The following is a 22,990-nucleotide window of genomic DNA, read 5'->3' on the forward strand; positions in this document are numbered from 1 at the left end:
ATATCTGATCACAAAGTAATCACTGTCGAAGTCACCTTCTACCCCGACCCCCACAGCTAGGGTCAAACAACAAAACTTCTCCAAAGTTGATTATAACCTTCTGAAGGAGGATATAAACAGCTTCATAGCCCCCTCCCCCTCCATAGGAACTGGCACATATGTAGAAACCTACACCAAAGTACTATATGAGCATTTATATAGCTGCATGGATTCAGGAACACCCGACAGTATGAAATCATCCTCCTCAAGGAAGAGTAAACCTGTCTGGTGTCTGGTGGACATCTGCAATAAATAAACTCTATAATAAAAGGAAAAAAATTGCTGTCCAGGACCAAAAAGGAGCAGGTGCCAAATTGGAAGCAATCTCTCCTTAGTCTGGACAACCAATTAAGAGCACTAGTGAAATCCTCCAAAGCAAACTTTGATTCCAAACTGGCCACATCTACTAGAGACAATCAAAAGGCCTTCTTCACATATGTCCGTAATCTCAAGAGAAGCACCCAGATCTGCTCAGAGCTGGTGGGCAAGGACACCACATACACAAATGCTTTACATATAGCCAACCTGCTGGAAGACACTTTCAGTGAAACTTTCACCCCTCTGTCCCCCATCAGTAAAACAGGACATCCCCAGTACCTGCCCCCATCCCCTCTTCTCTAGGAAGCAAGTCATCACTGCCTTCTCAAAGGCAAAAAATAAAGCCTCCATGGAATCCATAACATCTCAGGCTGCATCCTACATGAACTCAGGCAGGAACTTGCAGCACCATTATACACCCCATTCAACCAAAGCCTGAGTACTGGCTTCATCCCAGCTAAGTGGAGGACAGCCACTGTCATCCCTTTTCACAAAGGTAGAGCATCCACCGAACCAGGAAATTATAGACTCATCAGCCTGCCTAGCCTGATCTGCAAGGCCATGGAGCAGATTATCATGGACCTCATTACCAAGGACATTGACAACCTCTAGACACTCAGTCCCACACTGTTTGGTTTTGTCAATGAGAGGTTATGCCTGTTAAATGTGGTTGACTTCGTTGAGACAGTCACCAAGGCCATGGACAAAGGGAAGACAGTGCACACCACTTACCTTGACCTGGCAAAAGCCTTCAATACTATTTCCCACTCAAGTATAATAGATAAACTCTCTCAACTAGCATCAATCCATATGTTACCAGATGGGTAGCAAACTGGCTCACTGATAGAACCCACCTAGTCAAAACAGGGGAAGCCACCTCAAGCAGTAAACCTCTTACAAGTGGTGTATGCCAGGGAATGGTCTTGGGGCCTCTGCTGTTTGGGGATATACTTTTCTGAGGTGCAGGCCAAAACCAGTGGGCTATGGCTGACCAGGTTTGCAGATGACTGCAAGCTGGGTGCTGCTATCAATTCCCCTAGTGATGTGAACGTCCTCTAAGAGCATCTCACGCAAACAAATGAATGGTGCCAGAAAGGAGAATGATGTCCTCACAAATTATCACATTGATAATAAGGTCCTAAGCACATAATCAGACATGAGGCACTTGGGCACCTAGGTTGATAGCAAACTGACATTTGACTACCATATTGCCTCCATTGTATGGAAAGCTTTCTAGATGGCTCACCTCATTAGTAAGGGTATCTTAGCCAGGGACAAGGTGATCACAACATCTCTGTATTCTTCCCTTATAAGACCCATTATTGAGTACAATGCCCCTTTCGGCATGCCCCTCACATGCAGCAGCTGGGAGAGACCACAGAGGTTCCTCACCAGGAGGATCTAGGGCCTCAAACATCTACTCTACACAGATAGACTAAAGGCCGTGTTCCTCTACTCAGTCTCCTACAGACTCCTCAGAGGTGACCTCTGTCTGGCATACAAAACAATATCATACCCTACCTTGATGGGACTGCTGCATATCCACAAGACAAGCTCCACTCAAGTAACCCACATGCACAACCTCAACCTGGTCTGTGACATCAATAGGGCTTGTTGGTGGGACAGATTTGTGTCCCAGAGACTCCCCATTGTTTGGAATAGACTCCCTATCCATGTGAAGCAAGGTACCTCATTAACCCTTTTTAAGCGGAACCTGGATAACTGGATGAGGAACAGAAAATATACCCCTGGGATTCCACCTGTGGACAGTGACATAGGGTGCTGACTTCTTGGAACATGAGCTAAATTCTTGGCTAGGCTTGTAAGGGCCTCAGGGCCAATAGCCTATTAACTTTCTATGATCCTATGAACAACTACTATGCTGTTCATAACTACGTCATATCAAATGTGCTGTGTAACCTTAAAAAATATGTATATTGCTTTCCCCATTTGTGTGTAGTTAAGCGATGAGCAAACAAGGGTCTCTGTTTCATTCAGAAAATTATAAGAGTTGTATTAGTTTGTTTTCCTCCTTGCAAACAAGCTAGGTGGGGAGGTGCAGCAGTCAGTACTTTGAACAGTACTGAGCTTTTATTTTGAGCTCAGATGATACAGGGTTCAAATCCAATTCTGCCTAACATTTTTACATATGTATTCATGGTGTCATTAAATAATTGCATGTGATAATTATTGGAAATATGAGAGGTAATGACTACAGTGAAGTATTTTATAAAAGCAATTAATACTCAAATGATTTATGTCACCAGAACACATATGGAATTACGTATTTGTACAGTTGTCAGTCTTAATAAATATTTTATATGAAACATTAGTGCCTTTATTCTGCTTTAACTATGTGTTTCCATAGTCCAGAAAGTTTAAGCAGGATTGCATGGAGGTAACTGCATCATGCCACAGGACGTGAAGAGACATTCACCATTGCTCGGCATTTGTATGCGATGTCAAAAGCCATGCAAATATAAAGGACAAAAAGTGAAGGGCTTTGTTGGGGATTTCTTACTTATGTGTGTGCTGTGTTATTTTATTTTTTACCAGGTTAAAGGTGTGAAAATGGGGTGGTAGGAAAGTGGTGAAATGGGGGGGGGGGTTAAGCAGGGAGAAGAACAATGGGAAAGCAATAAAGGAATGTGCACTTCTTCAACAGTGTAAAATGAATATGTGTATAATACTGGCTGAATTTTGATTGTCACCTCTACAAAGATGGGTGACAAGAATAAAATCATATTGTGTCGCCAGTTGGACCAAGTCAAGTATCTCAAGAAGACACATTTGCAAAGTGGAGAGTTATATATTTTGTTGGGAGGACAGATGCCCATTTTTGAGTTTTTATTTCAGTAAGACAGGAATGTTGGATAAAGGATATAGGTATTTCAGGGTCAGGTAATTAGGGTAGGTGAGGAAGCAGATGCAGATAAACAGAACAAACAAGAAAAAAGACTGAGATGGTGAGAGACACAACGGGTTGGGGACACCATGCCTGGGAATAGGCAGGGGACATCGGATGCCCATGACCGTCAAATGTGGGGACAATGAGAATCTAGTCTTCCCCCTCAGAAATGTCATCACTGTCCTCCTCTTCAGATTACTGTTGGTGTGCTTGATGTTTTAATTTACCCAGCATTGCGGCAAATATCTTCTCCATCCAGCTGAGGCATGCATCAGTGGTGCATTCCATGATTTCATACACCATGCCTTGCATCTCCTGGTGGGAGACAAAATTACCACCTCTGTCAATACTTCCATACAATTCCATTGCACCAACTACCAGAGTAATGCTATGTGATGTGGAAAGCCCAGGTAGAGCAGTATTGCCAGGTTGGGTCTCAGATGTGCTGGCCGTCGGTGCATGCAGGAGCTGTTGTAGGGGGAGAAAGGTTGGGTTGGCCTCCCTCCCTTCACTGTAAATCATTTTGTGAATTGGCAGAAATTGGTGAAATCAGAACATTGTGACCACACATTTAAAAATAAAAAAAGAGACATACAGGGTGGGGTAAAAGAAAAAAGAAGATAATTAGAACCACCGTACGTGACATACAATAAATTACTATACTATAAATAAAATAATTTTACTTTTACATTAAGTATACTTTTTAACAACTGTGATGCATGTACACTGTCCCAGCAATCAAGGAATTTCAGTCCTCAACACTAACACCAGTGAGGGACATCAACATAGGGAAAGGATAACAAATACACACACAGTAAAGTACAATTTTCCTTAAGAGCTCACAGAGATCACAGTCAGTCTGGGGCTGGTTTCTCCCTTTCTCTCTAGATCCCCAATAAGACTCCCTACTGGCACAGCTATAGGGTGTAGATCTCAGCCTAGTGGTCAAGCTAAAACCTCCAGCACCCTTTCTGTCCAACCAGTGCTTCGTGCCCCTGCCCAAGTAGCTGACACACACACACTTTGGGATATGAGTCATACACAAACACACAGACTCTCCTGGAGAAGGCTGGCACAGGTTCTCTAGCTGTGCCCCTTTTACCCAGACTATACGGTAGTTCCATCTGCCACCAACCACTAATATCAGCTACTAAAAAGGCACTTACTAAAGGGTGTCCAATTATTACTGTGCAATATTATTATCCTAATGGTAAGTGTGAACAACAAAGCTTATTGGAGTGACTTAGACAGTCTCACTATATACGTGCAATGTACTCTAGAGTTTAAATTATCTTTACACAAAACAGCCACAGTTGAAAGGTCTAAAAATATTTAAAATAAATAATAAAAACAAAAGACAATACTTCTTACTACACAGCGCTAGTCAAAAGTTCAGAGATCACAGAAAAATGCTTAAAATCATACAGCAGAAAAGTTCTGACATCAATACATAAAAACAACTAATCTAATTTTCTTATTTCCTAGCTATATCTAAGAGAAAACAAAGTTCTAAAATAAACTTACATATAGAGCATAGGCAGAGTGCTGGTGATGTTGAACGTTCTGAAGATAAATGCCAAAAGCTCTCGTTCTCTCTCCTTAAATTGATAACACAGTGCTGCTTCACATTACATCATTCTTAACAATTGTCTGGTCTTCCCAGGCTAACAGAAACTCAGAGGTTAATAGCCTTTTTGATCTTACAGCTGGTCAGAAAGCCAGAGCAATAAAATAAATTGTACATGTAAATTCTAGCCATTAACTGTGGCCTCAAAACAATAGGAAGAATTCCTTCATTTAGATATCTCGGCTCCGAGTTTTAACATCAAACAATTACACAATGTTTGACTTAGATTTTCTATAACAGAGTACACTGTTGTTACATTTTTGCAGTTTCACATCTAACAGCATTTTCTTCCATTTAAGAGAACAAGCCTGTGGCATATATTAATATTTACAAATGACAGAATTATCTAAAAATTCTATCTAGCTAGGCTGGCAGCCTTCACATATGTTCACAACAACCACAAACTATGACTTGACTGTTCCAAGTAAGCCTTACAATATGTATATATTACAGAGATGTTTGATCAAATAATACAGATTAAGTTAACAGTATGGCATCCGTGCCAGTTTTGTTGAAATTGTTATATATATTTTTTTCATTACTTACTCTATGTTTGCTACTGCTGGAATATATAACCACAACATCTGAATACCCTATTACAATTGATTCCTAGAGTTGGCTTGAGCTACAAACTGAAGTATGCATGCTTAATTTGTTAATACTGTATTCAAGAGCTATACTTTAGCTAAAATAATTTTATTCTTCTGTGATGCATACACACCTCTTGCTTCTCTTAGACTTTCCAAGCACTCAGTATGGGCATCTCTGTTTGCTGTTATCTCCTGGGTGGTTGTAAGCAAAAAAAGAGAAGAACATTATGCATACCAGTCTTGGCTCTATCCATCTTTCTATCTAATTTTAAGTATTATTATCAGTATATGTATACAACTGTGAGATGTCAGCAGTCCTAAACTCATCCAGTTACTGGTTGAGTTGTTCCTACTTGCACCTTTTCAGGTCATTATAGTGGTGGCTGCATTGCTGCGCAGTGTGTGGAATGCCAGTCATACTGGAGACAGCCTTAGCCAGACTATTGCAAGCCTTAGATTTGTACTTAGACCTGGTATAGTCCCCCTGCAGTAGCCTATGGCTGTGGCACTTTACAAGGAGTGCAGTGAAGACTCCGGACTCCTCCATACCCCATGTTCGAGCCCTAAATTGAGCACCTTCTCCTCTAGCTTCCATCATGTCCATACTGGTTGAACAGCAACAGTTAGAGCATTTTCCTGCCAATTCAAGATATCGCTTTTTACAGCTAGTGCGCGAACCCAAACAACCATGCCAACCGTGTTTGCTCAGTATTAAGAGAAGAGCAACAGTGCCAAAGAGAGAAGAAGGCAGCATATGAAACAGGAAAGTAATGTGGCAGCTAGCATTAGTTTTTGGATTGGATGCTGCTGCAACTGTTAGTTGATTTAACTTTGCAGACATGTATTGGGGGAATAAATTATATAACCTGACATATTTTTGGTATCTTTATACACTAACAGAAGTAATTTGTACAATGTGAGATTCAAACCTATGTAAAACAGCAAAACATATTCTTCCTCATAGGTGTTTTTTAAATCCATGTTAAGGAATAGTGATTGCCAGACATGTTTACTAATTAGATACACACAAGACAGAGTGAAGGGTTAACCATGTATGTTTGTAACCTAGCAAGGTCCTGGCTCATACATTCATGTGTATGTGACCATCATTGAAGTAAGAAGTCCATCCAAGGTCAGAAAAGACCATTATAATTAAAGAAACATAATTGTCAGTATACCCTCAGCCACACATGTAATTCATATGAGTTTCAGTGCTATACGTAGTTAATATTTATAATTATGTTTATGTTGTTCTTTAGTTTTTAAAAGTGAGTGGGCATACATTGATACAATTGTGAGTGTGCTAAATTAGAACCCTGGGTCACCAATACTGTGACCATTAAGTCAGACTATTTGCCATAGATAAGGTTGGGCTACAAGTGTAGTTTTTACATTAATTGCTGTGCAGAGTGCTCATTGCAAATGAGACCTCGTTTGTTTGACCTGCTTATTAGTTATGCATATACATTAAAGGGTTGAGTGTTTAACCATGTATGTGTGTGACAATTGTACAGTCATAATTCTACTAATACATACAATTATGCACTTAATTTATATCCAATATCATGTGTATGCTCAGTGCACCTGCTAAAGTTAGTTATTTCTATGTGAAAATATTTTTCTAATGTTAATTTTTATATAAAGTAAACTGGAATAGCAGTAATAAAACTTTGGCCTTTCCTGAATTAGGAATCCTAGATCACCTGTACTGGAGCCTTTAACTTACACCTGCTGCCACGTGAACAACTAGGCAGCTAATATATATTTTCACATGCAATACTATGTATGTGTGTTGACTGCCTCGCAATGCCACTTAGCATGTTTGTGTGGTGGAAAACAGCATATGATAGACTGTATCCATTTTGAAATTAATAAGTGTCTCCTTAGGGTATGCAGGTGTTCTGCACCTACAGGTGTTGTAGAATCTTGTTGACCATTGCTAAATGCAGCTTAGCAGGTTTGCGAGATGGAAAGCAAAACCGGTAACAATGTTTCCATTTTGAAACTGCCAATATGTGCCTGCAGTCTGGGACATTAGACCATATTTGTGCAAAGATAAGTGATACGTAAACATGACAGACAAAGCTAGCAAAGATAAGTGATACGTAAACATGACAGGCAAAGCTAGACATGCATTATTCCTTTAACAAGTTTTTAATAGGTTTCATCATTAAAGATAAATGTGGGACTTGAACCATTATCTAAATATACTATATACTATATGCTTCATCATCTTTACAAGGTGCGCAACACATACATTTGCTTCACAGCTATAAGTCTTTATCATACAAGTAACAAAACATTAGATTTAATGTATTTATCCATTTCACCATGTTTGTGCTAAGCTACATGCCACACAAATATTAATATTATAAAAAAATAACAGAAAAAAAAGAAAAACATTACAAATGCATCAAATGCATTTTAACACAGAGTACATGTTTTTTACACAACTGTGAATTTGAACTGTTAGATTACTGAGCCTACAAAACACAGTAACGGGGTCTTATCTCTCTTTGCCACAGAAACAGCTTTTTTGCAGCAGGAATGAAAATCATTGTGCATATAAGCAAGTCCTATTTCCACAGCAGCAATATAAAGACATATAACACTTGTACACTTCTCAGTTGTTTCTACATGTGTTGCCTACATATTTAGTGCAATGAATGATCACACAACCATTTATGACTATTGCTTGCACTAGTGCAGCTATTTTTTCTCTTTATATTGTGTTCATTCTTCTCTTATGTGTGCTGTACTTTTACACATGCAGTCATAGGGTATTTTGTATCATTGTTCTTAAAATGTATGACAATATGACATGACACTAAATAAAGTATGTGCTATTTATTATTTATTTATTTATTTTATTTTACATTTGTTGACCGGGCTAGTCTTGCTGAATATATGTCCATTTTCAGTAGAGGCCCGGGGAGAAAAGCTCCACATTAAAACAGACTAAACACACAAAGTATTAAGTAATAAGTTGCAGAACATTAAACTTCAGATGCAGACAGGTTGCTAGACAAAAACAGGTGATTAAGTTAATTTAGCAAACATTGATGGAACAGAAGAATAGCACAAAAATAAGATAAGGTAATACTTGTTTTTTTTTTTTTTTTTTTTTTGTGAATGCTGTGGGAAGATAGTCTTCTGCAGAATATGGGAGATCAGGTAGTTGGAAACAGGATTGGAAGAGTAAGAGGAGGCAGAGAAACTCAGGAGAGAAAAAGAGGTAAATTACATCTTAGGTGTATATGAGCAACTAGAGCATCTAGATGGTAGAGGCCTTAAAGTGGCAATAAAGTGAGTAAGAAACTTGGGAAGACTGATTATGATGTAAATAGACAGAGATAGTCTTAGTCAGGGTTTGAACAGGGACATAGCCAATGTTTTTAAAGGTATTGTTTTAGTTTCTTTTTGAAGAGTGAAGTTGAAGATAGTGATGTGAGTTCACTGGGAAGTAGGTTCCAACTTTTCCCCACAGTATTAGAGAAAAGGGAATCTCCTGCTTTGTTGTTGGGTTTATGTATGGATACCAGAAGTTTATTGGCTGAGCATAGGTTTGTAAGATTCTTATATGGGGAGATTAGACTAGTGAGAATTGGTATGTTTTCTGGGTGGTAAAGGGTTTTATGTGCAATATTCAGTTGATGAAATAAAATTTGATTGTGGAATTCAAGCCAACCAAGCTGCTTCAGATTTAGGCAGTGGTATGTTCTAAAAGGGGAGCTGGTAGCAAATCTGGCAATATTACTGTAAGAGACTGCCAGCTTGTAGAGGTTGCATTTGGATAGATTTGTATATATAGGAGAGGCATAAAAGAGAGTAGAGATAAGGTGGGTTTGGGCAATAGTAGTTCTAGCTATGGGAGTAAGGAAGGGCTTTATTTTGTAGAGGGAGCCAAGTTTTCAGTTTACTGATTTGATTGTGATGTTGATGTGAGTATCATAGCTAAGGCTGTGGTCAATAGTTACTCCTAAGAGTTTAGTAGTAGTGTCAGGAGATATGACTGTACCATTTTTAGATTTGATAGTGAAGTTAAGTGGGGTGGACTTTTGCATAGGACTAAAGAGCAAGAGTTTAGTCTTTTTGGGGTTAAGGAGGAGACACCACTGTAGAAACCATTCTTCTACAAGCTCAAAGGTTTTCTGGGTGAGGGACTGCAGTTCAATCGGCCCTGTGGCTGAAGATATTAATGTGGAGTTGTCTGCATATTGTATAGTTACAGCTTGGGGAATACTAATAGATAGATTGTTTATGAAGCTAGAGAACAGAAGAGGGCCTAATATGGATCCTTGGAGTACACCAAGGGTGACAGGTAGGTGGGAGGATAGAGTGTTTTCCCATAGCACTGCCTGTTGCCTATTGTCTAGATAGGAATTGAACCACTGTAATTCTTGAGTATCAAATGAGAGGGACTTGAGAAGATTCAGCAGTAGCTGATGGTTAACCATGTCAAATGCTTTTGACAGATCAATAAAGATAGCAGAGGACAGGGTATTATTGTTGTGATTTTTGTTGATATGGTCAGAGAAGGAAAGGAGGGCAGTAGTCATTCTATGGAAAGGTCGAAAGCCATGCTGGGAGCTGGCTAATAGGTTATTTTGAAGATGTTCCAATAGATGACGGTGGATGCATTTTTCCATGATTTTTGCTATTGGAGAGAGGAGGGCAATTGGACGGAAGTTTGAAAGTTCTGATGAGTTGCCACCTTTATGTAGTGGGATGATATGTGAAACCTTCCAGATGGCTGGGATAGTACCTTCAATAATGGTTCTATTTATAAGGATAGAGATTGGGTAGGCAATAACTTTGGCAGCAATTTGAAGGTATTTATAAGGCAAATGGTCTGCTGAAGGGGTAGAGGGTTTGAGTTTTTGAACGAGGGTACAGATGAGGGATGTGGGTACAGGGCAGAGTTGGAAAATGGGAGATGAGGAATGTGAGGAGGAGGGCAGATTGGAGGATACATGAGGTAGAGAGTTAGCAAGTGACTGGATGGCTTCAGTAAAGAAGTTATTGAAGGAGTCAGCAATTTGTTTGGGAGTGTCAAGGGTAATTCCAGATGGGGTTGGTATTTTAGAATTGCCTGGGTGAATGAGTCTATTGATACCTGACCAGAATTTCTGTGGACTTTGATGGTTGGTATGTTGAAGTTGGAAGAAGATTTTTTTTTTGTCTGATATTATAGATGCTTTAGTAGAGTTTCTAAGTTGTTTAAATTTTAAGTGATCAGATGGGTTTTTAGAGGTACGCCATTTGGCCCAGAATTTGTTTCGTAGCAAAATGTTTTTCTTGGTTTCCTTAGTAAGCCATGGTGCAGTTTTGGTGGTGTTCCTAAGGGTACAGGAAGGGGCATGGTAGTCTAGGATTTCAAGGAACTTGGAATTGAAGTATGCCACAGCTTCCTCAAGTTGGAGGTGTTTTAATGGTGTCCAGTTACATACACTCAGTTAATTTAGGAAGTGTTCTGGGTTGAAATGTTTATTTGAGCGAGTAGTTATTAAAGTTGTAGGGCAGGGTATATTAAGCTTTTTCCTAATAATATAGGTTAGGAAGTGATCATTAAGGTCATCAGGCAGAATACCTACATTATAGGTTATGGACTGGGTATTTATTAGGATCCAATCAAGCGTGGTTTCTTTGTTGGTGGGTTTATGGGTGTGGGTAGGTGAGGTGATAATTTGGGAGAAGCCATGTAGATTTATGTGATTAGTTGGGTTGTCAGTATTACAGGTATTCCAGTCTATATTAAAGTCACCTAGCACAATGGTTTCCTGTGGATAGTTAATGGACAGCCAGCAAAGAATATTTTCTAGGGAGTTGATGCTATTGCCTGGAGGAAAATATGAGCATAAAATGTAGATGGATTTACAAGTATTTAGCTGTAGCTTAGTGATAATAATTTCAGAGTTAGTAGTGGATGGTGGTTGAGCGTCTAGTAGTGAAAGTTGGAGCCCTGCTTTGTATATTATAGCCACACCCCCACCCTTCTTGTTAAGGCAATCCATTCTTAAAATGTTATATCCAGGAGGGGTGATTTCATAGTCTTGGGTTGTTGGTTTTAGCCATGTTTCCATGCTATATTTGCTAACATGTTACACAGAAAACACACACACACACACACACACACACATATATATATATATATATATATATATATATATATATATATATATATATATATATATATATATATATATATATATATATATATATATATTGTTGTTTGTCTTTCGGGTTTTCATGGTTAGGGGTCGCTACAGCAGAACTCTGGTCCGCTAATGATTGGCAGTTAGTTTTCTGGTGTCGAGTTGCCAGCCCGATGCCCAACCTTCAACGAAGGCACACCCATTCAATGCATGTCTTTCGAACGCCCACTCGACCGTGGGGAGGACATGCAGACTCCACAAAGAAGGCACTCCCAAGCCAAGTATAGGTCTACTTGGTCGACTTTTCACAAGGTCGACTTTTCACAAAGTCGACTTTCATATGGCCGAAACCATATGATCGACGATCGACTTTCGGAAAGTCAACCATGTAAAATAAACACAAAAAACACAATGAACACTTACCTTAAAACTGTTAGCAGGGAAGCAAGCCACTTACCTTAAAACTGTTAGCAGGGGAGCAAGCCACCCTGCACCCCCCACACCCTCCGTAACTTGCCCTCACCAAGAATGATGCCACAGTATAAAGACAAAATGATCAATTTTAACAATTGGCTAAGCTATTGGTGTCATTCAAAGGGGATCCAGTGTCTGTCAGTCTGGGATGACATGCTCGACAAGCCACGTTGCTTCACCTGGGACAGCTTCCACCTGTCACCCTTAGGCTTTCGAATACTGGCTAAGGTTCTTGCCACCCCCATAGCACCTTTTTTAGGCAAGGCTCAAAAGACAATCCCACCTCCATAGACAATACCAGAAACAAAAAACTAAGGGTAATGCTACTCAACGCCAGAAGTCTAAACCTCAAGATGCACGCACTCGAGGCACTCCTCAGTATGGAGAAAATCGATATCTGTGCAATAACAGAAACTTGGTTCAAGGCTCCAAAGAGCACCCCAGCACTACCAGGATTCAACTCATACCATACATTTCGGCCCCAGAACTCGGACGAAATACTAAAGACGGGGTAGTATCCATCTTCATCAAGGATACGCACATCTCCAGGTTAGTGGCACTGCAAGAGGCATCAGAGACCATCCATGTGCAACTAACAGTGGGCAAAACTGCTTTTCATTATGTAGCCTGCTACAGATCAGCCACCTTGTCTCAGGACCCCCACTCGGCATTCCTGAGTACATTGGAGAATATGAAGATCTCACCAAACACCATGATATTGGGGGATTTCAGCTACCCAAACATTGACTGGGAAAACTACTCAAGTCCCAACTCTTTTGCCCAATGACTCCTGGAATTTTATAAACTTAAATGCCATGGAACAACTGGTCACCACTCCCACAAGAGGGGATAACTTATTGGACCTGGTCATCACTAACATGGGGCATCAATGTTCCACACCAGAGGTAAACCGCTCGCTGGTAAGATCAGACCACAAACTAATCACAATGGACATCCACATCCCGACCCCACCCCCAGCCAAGGAAACCACTGTGAAAAATCTCTCAAAAGCAAACTTCACACTTCTCAAGACCGAGGTGGAAAGTTTCAAAGCCCCCGGGCTTATGGAAAATGCTGCCCAAACTGCAGAATCCTTTACAAATGCACTCTATGAGCACCTACAGGAATGCATGGATCGTGCCATCCCAAGTAAAACCAAGACTCACTCCTCCAAACACAGGAGACCAGTCTGGTAGACCCCAGCCATAAATAGGCTATACAACAGAAGGAGGAAACTATTACAGGATAGGGCAAAATACCAAAAAGGGAAGGCATCCCTGATCAGTATTAGCAAGAAACTTCGCTCCATCATAAAATCATCAAAGGCTAGCTTCGAAAGAAAAATCGCCAAAGACTCGAAAGATAATCACAAGGCATTCTTTAGCTAAGTCAAGAATCTGGGTGGCAACTCTCAGATCTGCTCTGAGCTGGTGAAAAATGGCACAAAATACACTGAACCCACTGATATTGCCAACATCCTGGCGGACAGGTTCAGTGCAAACTTAACCACCCCAAAAGAGCCAGTGTCTATCCCAGAAGAATGCAGTCCCCCAGACATCACAGACACACAGGTGAAAGCAGCCCTTTCCAAAGTAAAAAACACAGCCTCAATGGGACCGGATGGTATCCCGGGCTGCATCTTACACGAGCTGCAAAAAGAACTAAACCCTCACATGAACTCACTGTTCCAACTTAGCCTTACCACAGGCTATGTACCCAAAGAATGGCGTACAGCAACAGTGATCCCACTCTACAAGGGTGGTGCCACAGTGGATCCCAGGAACAATCGCCCTATAAGCCTGACTAGCCTGCTCTGCAAGGCTATGGAGCGCATCATCATGGATCTCATAAACAAAGACATTGGGAACCTCCAGACACTGGACCCTACCCAATTCGACTTTGTTAAAGGAAGATCTTGCCACTTAAACCTAGTTGACATTTTTGAAACAGCTACCAAAGCCATAGATGAGGGAAAGGTAGTCCACACAGCCTACCTGGACCTCATAAAGGCCTTCGACACAATACCCCACTCTGGCATCATAAATAAGCTTACCAGCTTAAATATCAACCCATATGTCACAAGATGGGTTGAAAACTGGCTCAGGGATAGAACTCACATGGTCAGAGTTGCGGTTGCCATGTCCGACTCTAAACCGGTCACAAGTGGTGTCCCACAGGGCTTAGTCCTGGGACCCCTCTTGTTCGATATATACTTCTCTGAGGTACAGCCAAGCACGGGAGGACTGTGACTGACCAAGTTTGCAGATGATTGCAAACTGGGAGCGATAATCGACTCTCCGGCTGACACAAGCATTCTCCAGAAGGGTCTTACAGAGATGGATACCTGGTGTCAGAACCATGGCCTCAAGCTAAATGCCAAAAAGTGCATAGTCATCCCCTTTGGGAAAAACAAAATGCCCACAAACTACCACATAGGAGGTAATCCACTAAGTACGGAAGAAGTAATTATGGATCTGGGGACCCAAGTAGATAGTAACCTCTCCTTTGACAATCACATTGCCAAAGTGGTTAGAAAAACCTTCTATATAGCTCACCTAATCACAAAAGGGTTCACATCTAGATCAAGAGAGGTCATTGTGCCCCTCTACTCATCACTCATCAGGCCCTTAATTGAGTACAATGCCCCATTTGGGATGTATCTTACCCGACACCTGCAACATCTAGAGAGACCTCAAAAGTACCTCAACAAGAGGATCATGGGCATCAAACAGATGCCCTATGCAGCTTGACTAAAGAAACTCCAGCTCTACTCAGTTGCTTACCGCCTACTCAGAGGCAATCTCAGCCTGGCGTACAGGGCCATGTCTAACCCGGAATTGATGGACATGCTCCACCTCAAGAAAGCCAAATCCATTAGAGCTACACACTCCATGGATTTAAACCTCAGCACAACAATAAATAGGACATGCTGGAGGGATAGAGTCATATCCCAGAGGCTTCCCTCACTCTGGAATAGAATCCCAGTTCATGTTAGGCAGAGCCCCTCGCTGGCCCTCTTCAAGAGAAATCTTGATGAGTGGATGGGAAATCGTAAATTTAATCCTGGGATCACTTCTATGGCCCTGCTGGACAGAGGCTCAGGAATCTAGTCTAAAAGGGTGGCGAAAGCCAACACATTCTGGCTAGGCTTATAAATGCCCTAGGGCAGAAAGCCTAGTAACTACCTATGAACCTATGAACCTATACCAACTCTGAGATCGCACTGCAGTGTGGAAGATGGAAATTTTCCCATTCCGCACTGTACAGAGATAGCGGTTCCCTATGGTCGGCTTTTTGAAAGTCGATCATATGGTCTCAGCCATATGAAAGTCGACTTTGTGAAAGGTCGATCATGTGAAGGGGACCCATATATATATATCTATATATATATATATATATATATATATATATATATATATGCAATAGGAGATAAAACTGTTCTTATAGTTCACTCCTTGCATTTTTGGCATGGATTAACATTCACAGGTAGACAGCCTTATTAACTGTGATTACAGCTGGTATTGTTAAAACCTGTTACCTCACAATTTCTGTCTTATTCCATGGAAATGTAAAGTACTTATATTGTCAATGTCCCTGGGGTGTTATGCTTCTAAGATTGGATAGACACTGCCAGGGGAGTGCTGGGTACAGTGAGAGGTGACTAGCAATTGTATACAATTGAGATTTGTATTGTAAAAGTGTATACATTCTGTGACAGTTACATGGAAATCATTTATAACAAATGCATTGTGTGCTATTCATTGGATTTACAAACTCTTATTTTCCCATTGTTTTTGGGTTGGGGGTGGGGAGCAAACTACTATGTGTGTTGCCACAGCACAATTTGCATTTCAAAAGTTTTGCTCTTGCAATTGTGAAGTCTTCCTTGTATTTCTGTGGTAGACAGTATAGTATTCCATTTATATTCCTTGTTTTGGACTAAACATTGGTTTGTGTGTATGATTGTGATATGTTACAAACACAACAACCTTATATCACACACCTTATACTTAGTTATATCAGCAGGTAACAGTAGGCAAGAATCTGCCATTCATTTTTGTTCTTAGAAATTTATTGTCATATTCCATGTTTAACACTTACCTTGATAGTCCAGCAGTTACAATGTTTTATTTTGGGACTGTGTTTGTGTGATGATAGCAGTACACAACCATTACATGGGTAAGTAACAGCTGTGAGCTTTGCCTGGCATCAATGCCTATGTGCATAGAATGCAGTTTGTTCCCCATTAGGTGGTGAGTGTGTGTATGCTATCCATTGCCTCTTAGCCAGGGTGAAGGCATATTGTGTACCTCTACATCTACCTACACCCACAGCGGCTAGTAGTCCCTGACTCTTTACCTGCATGTGGCTGTGGTGACCTTGCCAGTGGTGGTGGGTTTTGTGTCCCTTTCCCTTGGTAATCCTGCTCCAGCTGTTTTCTATAGATAATATTGTGAAGGATAGCACAGACAGTGAAACTGCAACACAAGTATGGGGACTGTACGGCAAGGCTCCCCCTTCAGCAGCCCAAACAGATGTCCTGTGATATTTCATGCTTGAGCATCTGCCACATTATAGTTTTCTTTGGTGGGTGGGTGTGCACTTCTGATGGGTGTCATCAGCCACAGCTCCAGTGCATCCCCCAGTAAATGACCCTGTGGGATATCATCCCTGGAAAACCTGTGATAGAGTTTGGAGTTGTGCCAGATATGTGTATCATAACTTCCAGGGTTATCAGCACACACATTCAGGATGATTCCCTTAGCATTACACGTGACCTGGCAGTTACTGATATGAAAGCCCTTTCTGTTTGTGTACACCCTTCTCTGTTCTCCAAGTGGTGCTCTGATTTCATTGTGAGTGCAGTCTATCTCACTTAGTACTTAGGACTTTGGGGAAGTGTGCTACATGGTAGAAATGGTGCATAATTGCCACTCTGTCCTGAGGTATATTGGAAAACTGTATATCATCACCAGCATGTTGTAGCACAGCATACAGGAACTGATGTAACATCCTGGATGTTGATCTCTGTGACACCCCCAGCATGTCCCCCTGTTGGCCTCTGAAATGTTCCTGTAACTAATAGTCTAAGTGCTGCACATACCTTAGTCTCCACTGGTATTGGTTTCCCTCAGTTTGCCCTTGCTCTCAGTTGTGGACGACAGATGCTGCAGAGTTCCTGTAGTGTGTCTCTATACGCCCTGTAGTGCTCTACAATTTTCCACATTATGCAGGGCATGAAAAGTTAAATGAGGATTAAACACCATTTGCCTTCTTGGCTGAGGTCTTTTAGCAGCAGCAGCAACATAGTCTTAGGCCTCTTGCATGTACTCATGTATAAGAAGAACCATGATGCCCCTCTTCTGGAACAGTAATCAAGGAGCCTTAATCCTCACCACTGACACTGGTGTGAGGCCTTCACTTGGAACAAAAATAGATACACACAGTAGTTCCATATCTCTGCACCAAGCACAATTTCCCTTAAGAGCACACAGGGAACGCACTCAGTCTGGAGACTGAGTTTTCCCCTCTCTCTCTCTCTCTCCAGGCCACCAGTAAGAGTCCCCACTGGCACAGCTATATGGTTGAGTCCTCAGCTGAGTGTCCCAGGCCAAGTCCTCCACCACCATTTGTGTGAAACCAGTGCTCTGTGTCCCTACTTGAAGTAGCTGACACATGCACTCTATGAGATTTGATTAACACACGCACACACACACACATATACACACACACACACACACACACACACACACACACACACACACACACACACACACACACACACACACACACACACACACACACACACACACACATACACACATGGGAAAGGCTGGCACATATTTACTAGCTATTCCCCTCTGTCCAGACTATAAGGTTGTTACTGCCGCCAGGACACTCCAAAGCTAGCTACTTTAAGGCTCTTACAAGGGCACTCAGTTATACTAAATAAAATTAATATTCATACACATGGTAGGCTTTCAAGAGTGCTACAGTGTCACCAAATAAATATAAGTAATCTCAAATGATAGATTCTCTAAAAGACCAGCCACAATGAAAAGGTTTAAATATATTTAATAATAAATAATAAAAGCACATGAAAATATTAAATATCTATTAATAATAAAAACAGAGTTTCAGTCACAGGAAATATTAAAATAACACAGATGAATAGATTCATGCAGATACATAAAAACAGTACTGAAATAATCTCACTATATTTCCTGACTGATTTAAAGAATTACTACGCCCTGGTTACTTGCTATACTAAATCAAGACAAGATGAAGTGGGTGAATGATCCTTCGATGTCAGGTTTCAAAAACAGACTGCTCTGACACTTCTGTCTTGTCTAGTATTAAAACATCATTTAAGTTCCAAATTACAGAATGACATCACATACATCTGGTCATCTGAATTCTGGTTCACATACAACCCTCCTTTACTAGAAACTGAACCAGAATCTCACACATATGTGTTACCATAGCCACAGATAGAGCTTTGCTAAGATGTGTTATAGCATCTGGAAGCTGTAAAACCATTTCAACACTTCCACCTTTCCCATGGCAGCAATTAGTTCACTGCTAAGGACAATACAGCAGGGTTCCTAGTTTTTGTTTTCACAGACATTTCGTTTCTGGCTGCAATCAGAACTATGAGATACCATCTTTATGGCCTAAATTAAATAATTTAATTTCAGGATATTTTTCTAAAAGATAGCTGGGCTGAGCTTAACCTCTTCTCTTCCAGTATCATCTGCATACATTTTAATCAGTTACAATACTACAGTCTGACATACATGTATATTTATTTTCTGTCCAACAGGACACATTGTTGATGCATTTGTAACACAAGCAGCTATACAGATATATTTTTCAACACAGACATCTGTGCAAATCAGTTTGATATACAAATGACATATAATTCTTTACAAAACTCCAGCTAGCTATGCTGGCATGTGCTACACATCCACTGCCTTATTTCATAGCTTCACTGGTGTTTACTAGGCTAATGACCACAACGGTCTTTTTAAGACTAGTCATGCATCTCGAATCTCTGACAAGTTCTGATACCCTTGATAAGTGTAAGCATGGTCCTGGGAGATGAACCATTTACAGGTTACATCTGTCCATTAGAGACACAGGTGACAAACCAGGGATGAATTTCTGGTTTCCCATCCAATTGTCCAAGTTGCACTTGAATTGGTTTAGGGAGGAACTCCACTTCACATGGATGATGAGCCTGATCCATAGATAGGGGAAGACTCTGGGATACATACCTGTCACTCCAGCAGGTCCTATTTATATCACAGACAAGGTTTAAGTCTTTAGAATGGGTAATTCTGGTGCTGTTTGTTTTGTGGCTATGCAGGAGGTCCATCAGAGTGAAGTCTGATAATGCCCTGTATGCCAAGCATAGATCTCCCCTCAAAAGCCTGTAGGAGACAGAATACAGGGATAGGGCCTTGAGGCAGTCTGCATAGCACATATTACTTATACCCTGTATTCTTTTAGTGAGGAATCTCTGTGGATGTTCCAATTATTGGATATGCCTGGTTAGGTACATACAAAAGGGGGCATTGTATTCAATGATAGGTCTGATGAATGCCAAATACAGTGGAACAAAAACAGTACTGAAATAATCTCACTATATTTCCTGACTGATTTAAAGAATTACTACTCCCTGGTTACTTGCTATACTAAAGCAAGACAATATGAAGTGTGTATGGAATTTGATGCCATACTTTGTTTATAAGTTGCTCAACATAGAATGATTTCCTCACCACTGTAGACATGTGATGATCAAAGGCAAGATTACTATGTGTGTCCCTAAGTCCCTGACTATTGAGTCAACTCTAAGGGGTGTGTTGTCAATATGATAGTTACCAGCAATGGATGACTTCCCAAAGGATACTGTTATGCATTTCTTGGCATTTAGTTTTAGTCCATGGCTCTGACATCAGTTGTTTGTCTGTGTCAGCCCCTCCTGCAGAACATTTGTGTCAGTATGAGATTCAATAACAGCTCCTAATTTGAAATCATCTGCAAATTTAGTCATCCAGAGACCACTGACATTGACCTTGACTTCTGAGAAGTAAATACCAAAAAGGAGTGGCCCAAGGACTGATCCCTGAGGGACTCTACTTGTGACTGATCTCTTTGTAGAGGTGGACTCCCCAGTTCTAACTTCCTGGGTCCTGTCTATGAACCAGTCTGTTATCCACCGGGTGACATATGGGTTTGTACCAAACCTCTTGAGTATGTCAACAATGCCTAAGTGGGGTTTTGTGTCAAATTCCTTGACCAGGTCAATGTAGGCAGTGTGAACAACTTTGCCCTCATTCATTGCTTTGGTGTCCTTCTCAAAGACGTCCACCAGGTTGAGTAGGCATGGTCTGCCCTTACCGAAACCTAACTGGGTTTTGTCCTGTGTCTGGAAGTTTACTATATTTCTATTGATCATCTCCATGATTATTCTTTCTATGGCTTTACATATAAGACTAGTGAGACTTATGGGTCAGTAGTTTCCAATCTCTGTAGATGGCCCACTTTTGTGCAGAGGGATGGTTGTTGCCTTTCTCCATTCATGAGGAATGGAGCTTGTTTGGAGGCTACAGTTAAATAATAATTCCAGAGGCCCTGATATGTCATGTTTCATGCTATTTAGAAGGCATCTTGGGATATCGTCTTGGCCCATTGATGCCGTGTTCTTGGTCTTAGAGAGAGAGCATTAAAGACCTGTTCCCTAGTGATAGTAGGGGGAGTTATATTTGATATTTCCTGAGGGAAGGTTAAGGGGAGAGAAGGGTGAAGTTTGAGCTGAATTTATCAGCCAGGAGGTTTGCTATATCTTCTGGTTCAGTATAGGTGGCTTCATTTAAAATGAGCTGTGCACACAATTGTGTATTGCCTTTGAGGTTGCGGTCACAGCTAAAATGCTTTGTGGTTGTTCTTGGCCTGGGAAGCCAAACTTACCTCAGATTTGGCTTTGGTAGACTTTATTTGTCCTCTGAGGTGTTTGTTTAGTTTGATGAGAGTGCTTTTATCCTGCTGGGTGCTGCAACTCCTAATTGTTGCCATGATTTTCTTCCTCCTGTTATACAGCCAATTGATTTTGTGATTCCACCAGGGTGGCTTGTTTTTTGAGTTAGTTCTGTACTTCTTCCTGGTGGGTACAACTGCCTCTATGCACTATTAACATGCTTGTACAGGGTTTCTGTGAACAGTTCTGCATGGGCAGAAGTGTTCTTAGGGTTTATGGGAGCTTACAGTTTTGCCAGGTTCTCACTTAATAGCAAAGGTTAGCCTTAGAATAGTTCCTGACTATTCCAGGTTTATCTGGGGGTCCAGGTTTTATTTTTACTTCAAAGGAGACCATTTTGTTATCTGACCCTATCTGATTCAGGGAGTTTGTGTTTACAAAATCCAGGAATCTTTGTGCATGTAGGTTTGATGTTGTATAGGATTCCCAGTTAATAGTGGGGTAATTAAAGTCACCCATGAATATGGTATTGGGCTGGATGGTTAGTGCTTCTAATAAGTTTAAATACATGGTATGAGTTTCCTGGTCATAGAGGGGGACTTATAGCTTGCAAGGAAGTAGTATTGGATTTTACCTGTGGTGAGTTGAACATGGATCAGCTCAAGTGCATTGTCCTGTTTGACCAGCCTTGAAGTATATTTATTTCTGATGTAAATAGAGACACCTCCACCTTTAGTCCTTGCCTGTGAAGTAGCTGGCCTAAATACTGTTGGTGTGGTCTCTGCTGCTTTAAACCATGTGTCAATGATCGCACTGGCATAGCTGGCAATACCTCACATTGTCACAGCAACTGCAGCCCTTAATATTGTTTCTGTGTACAGAAGTTTCTGTGGCTGTAATCGAACAGGTTTTGGAATTCACATGGAAAATGTATACTAAGTCTACACAATTGCTTTATAGCCTGTTGAATATCTCCTCCATCTTGAATTGGTTAATTAGCATACAGTTCAGCTACTTATGCTGTAATTATCATGCCATGATGTTTAGCATATGTGCGTGGCTCTACATGCCATGTAGATCCACTTACTGAATACAAAAGGGTTTGCTATCATGTGTGCTTCATGCCATGATGCACACATGATTTTAGTGGACCATGTAGTCTTTATTGAATCCACACCACATTATTATATATTGTGCTTTCCATTGCACAGACATGCTAAATGGTGTTGTGAGATGGTCAGCCTGTTTCCACAACACCTGCAGACTTATCAGTTTCTAAAAGATTCATTGTAACATTTACCATCCACAAACACGCTAAGCTGCATCACATGGTGGTTAGCACTCATACACAGTATTGAGTGTAAAAATACACCTACTGCCTAGGTCTTCCTGTGGCAACAGGTGTCAGTTAATGGACACACTAAAGGTAAACTGGGGATCTAATCCAACAATCCCTAATTTTTATTAATGCTGGTCTACTGTAATTTATATAAAAATTAACAGTATAAAAATAATTATGCATAAAAGTAACTATGTATAGCAGGTGGATTGAGTATACATGTGATATCATATATATTATATGTCGAACTGTGGTTATCAGTACAATCATGGTTCTGCAATTAAACGTGTTTTCTGCACTCTTATGTCACACACATACATGGTTAATCATTCAACACTTTAATGTGTGTGTGTGTGTGTGTGTGTGTGTGTGTGTGTGTGTGTGTGTGTGTGTGTGTATGTGTGTGTGTATCTATATATATATATATATATATATATATATATATATATATATATATATATATATATATATATATATATATATATATTATATGGGCCCACTTCTAAATCTTGAAAGCTCATAATCTCAAATTACAAAATACTGAGTCCAAAATCTTGAAA

This window comes from Protopterus annectens, chromosome 15.part0 (assembly GCF_019279795.1).
Source record: "Protopterus annectens isolate FY-2018-M chromosome 15.part0, PAN1.0, whole genome shotgun sequence".
Lineage (NCBI taxonomy): Eukaryota > Metazoa > Chordata > Ceratodontiformes > Protopteridae > Protopterus > Protopterus annectens.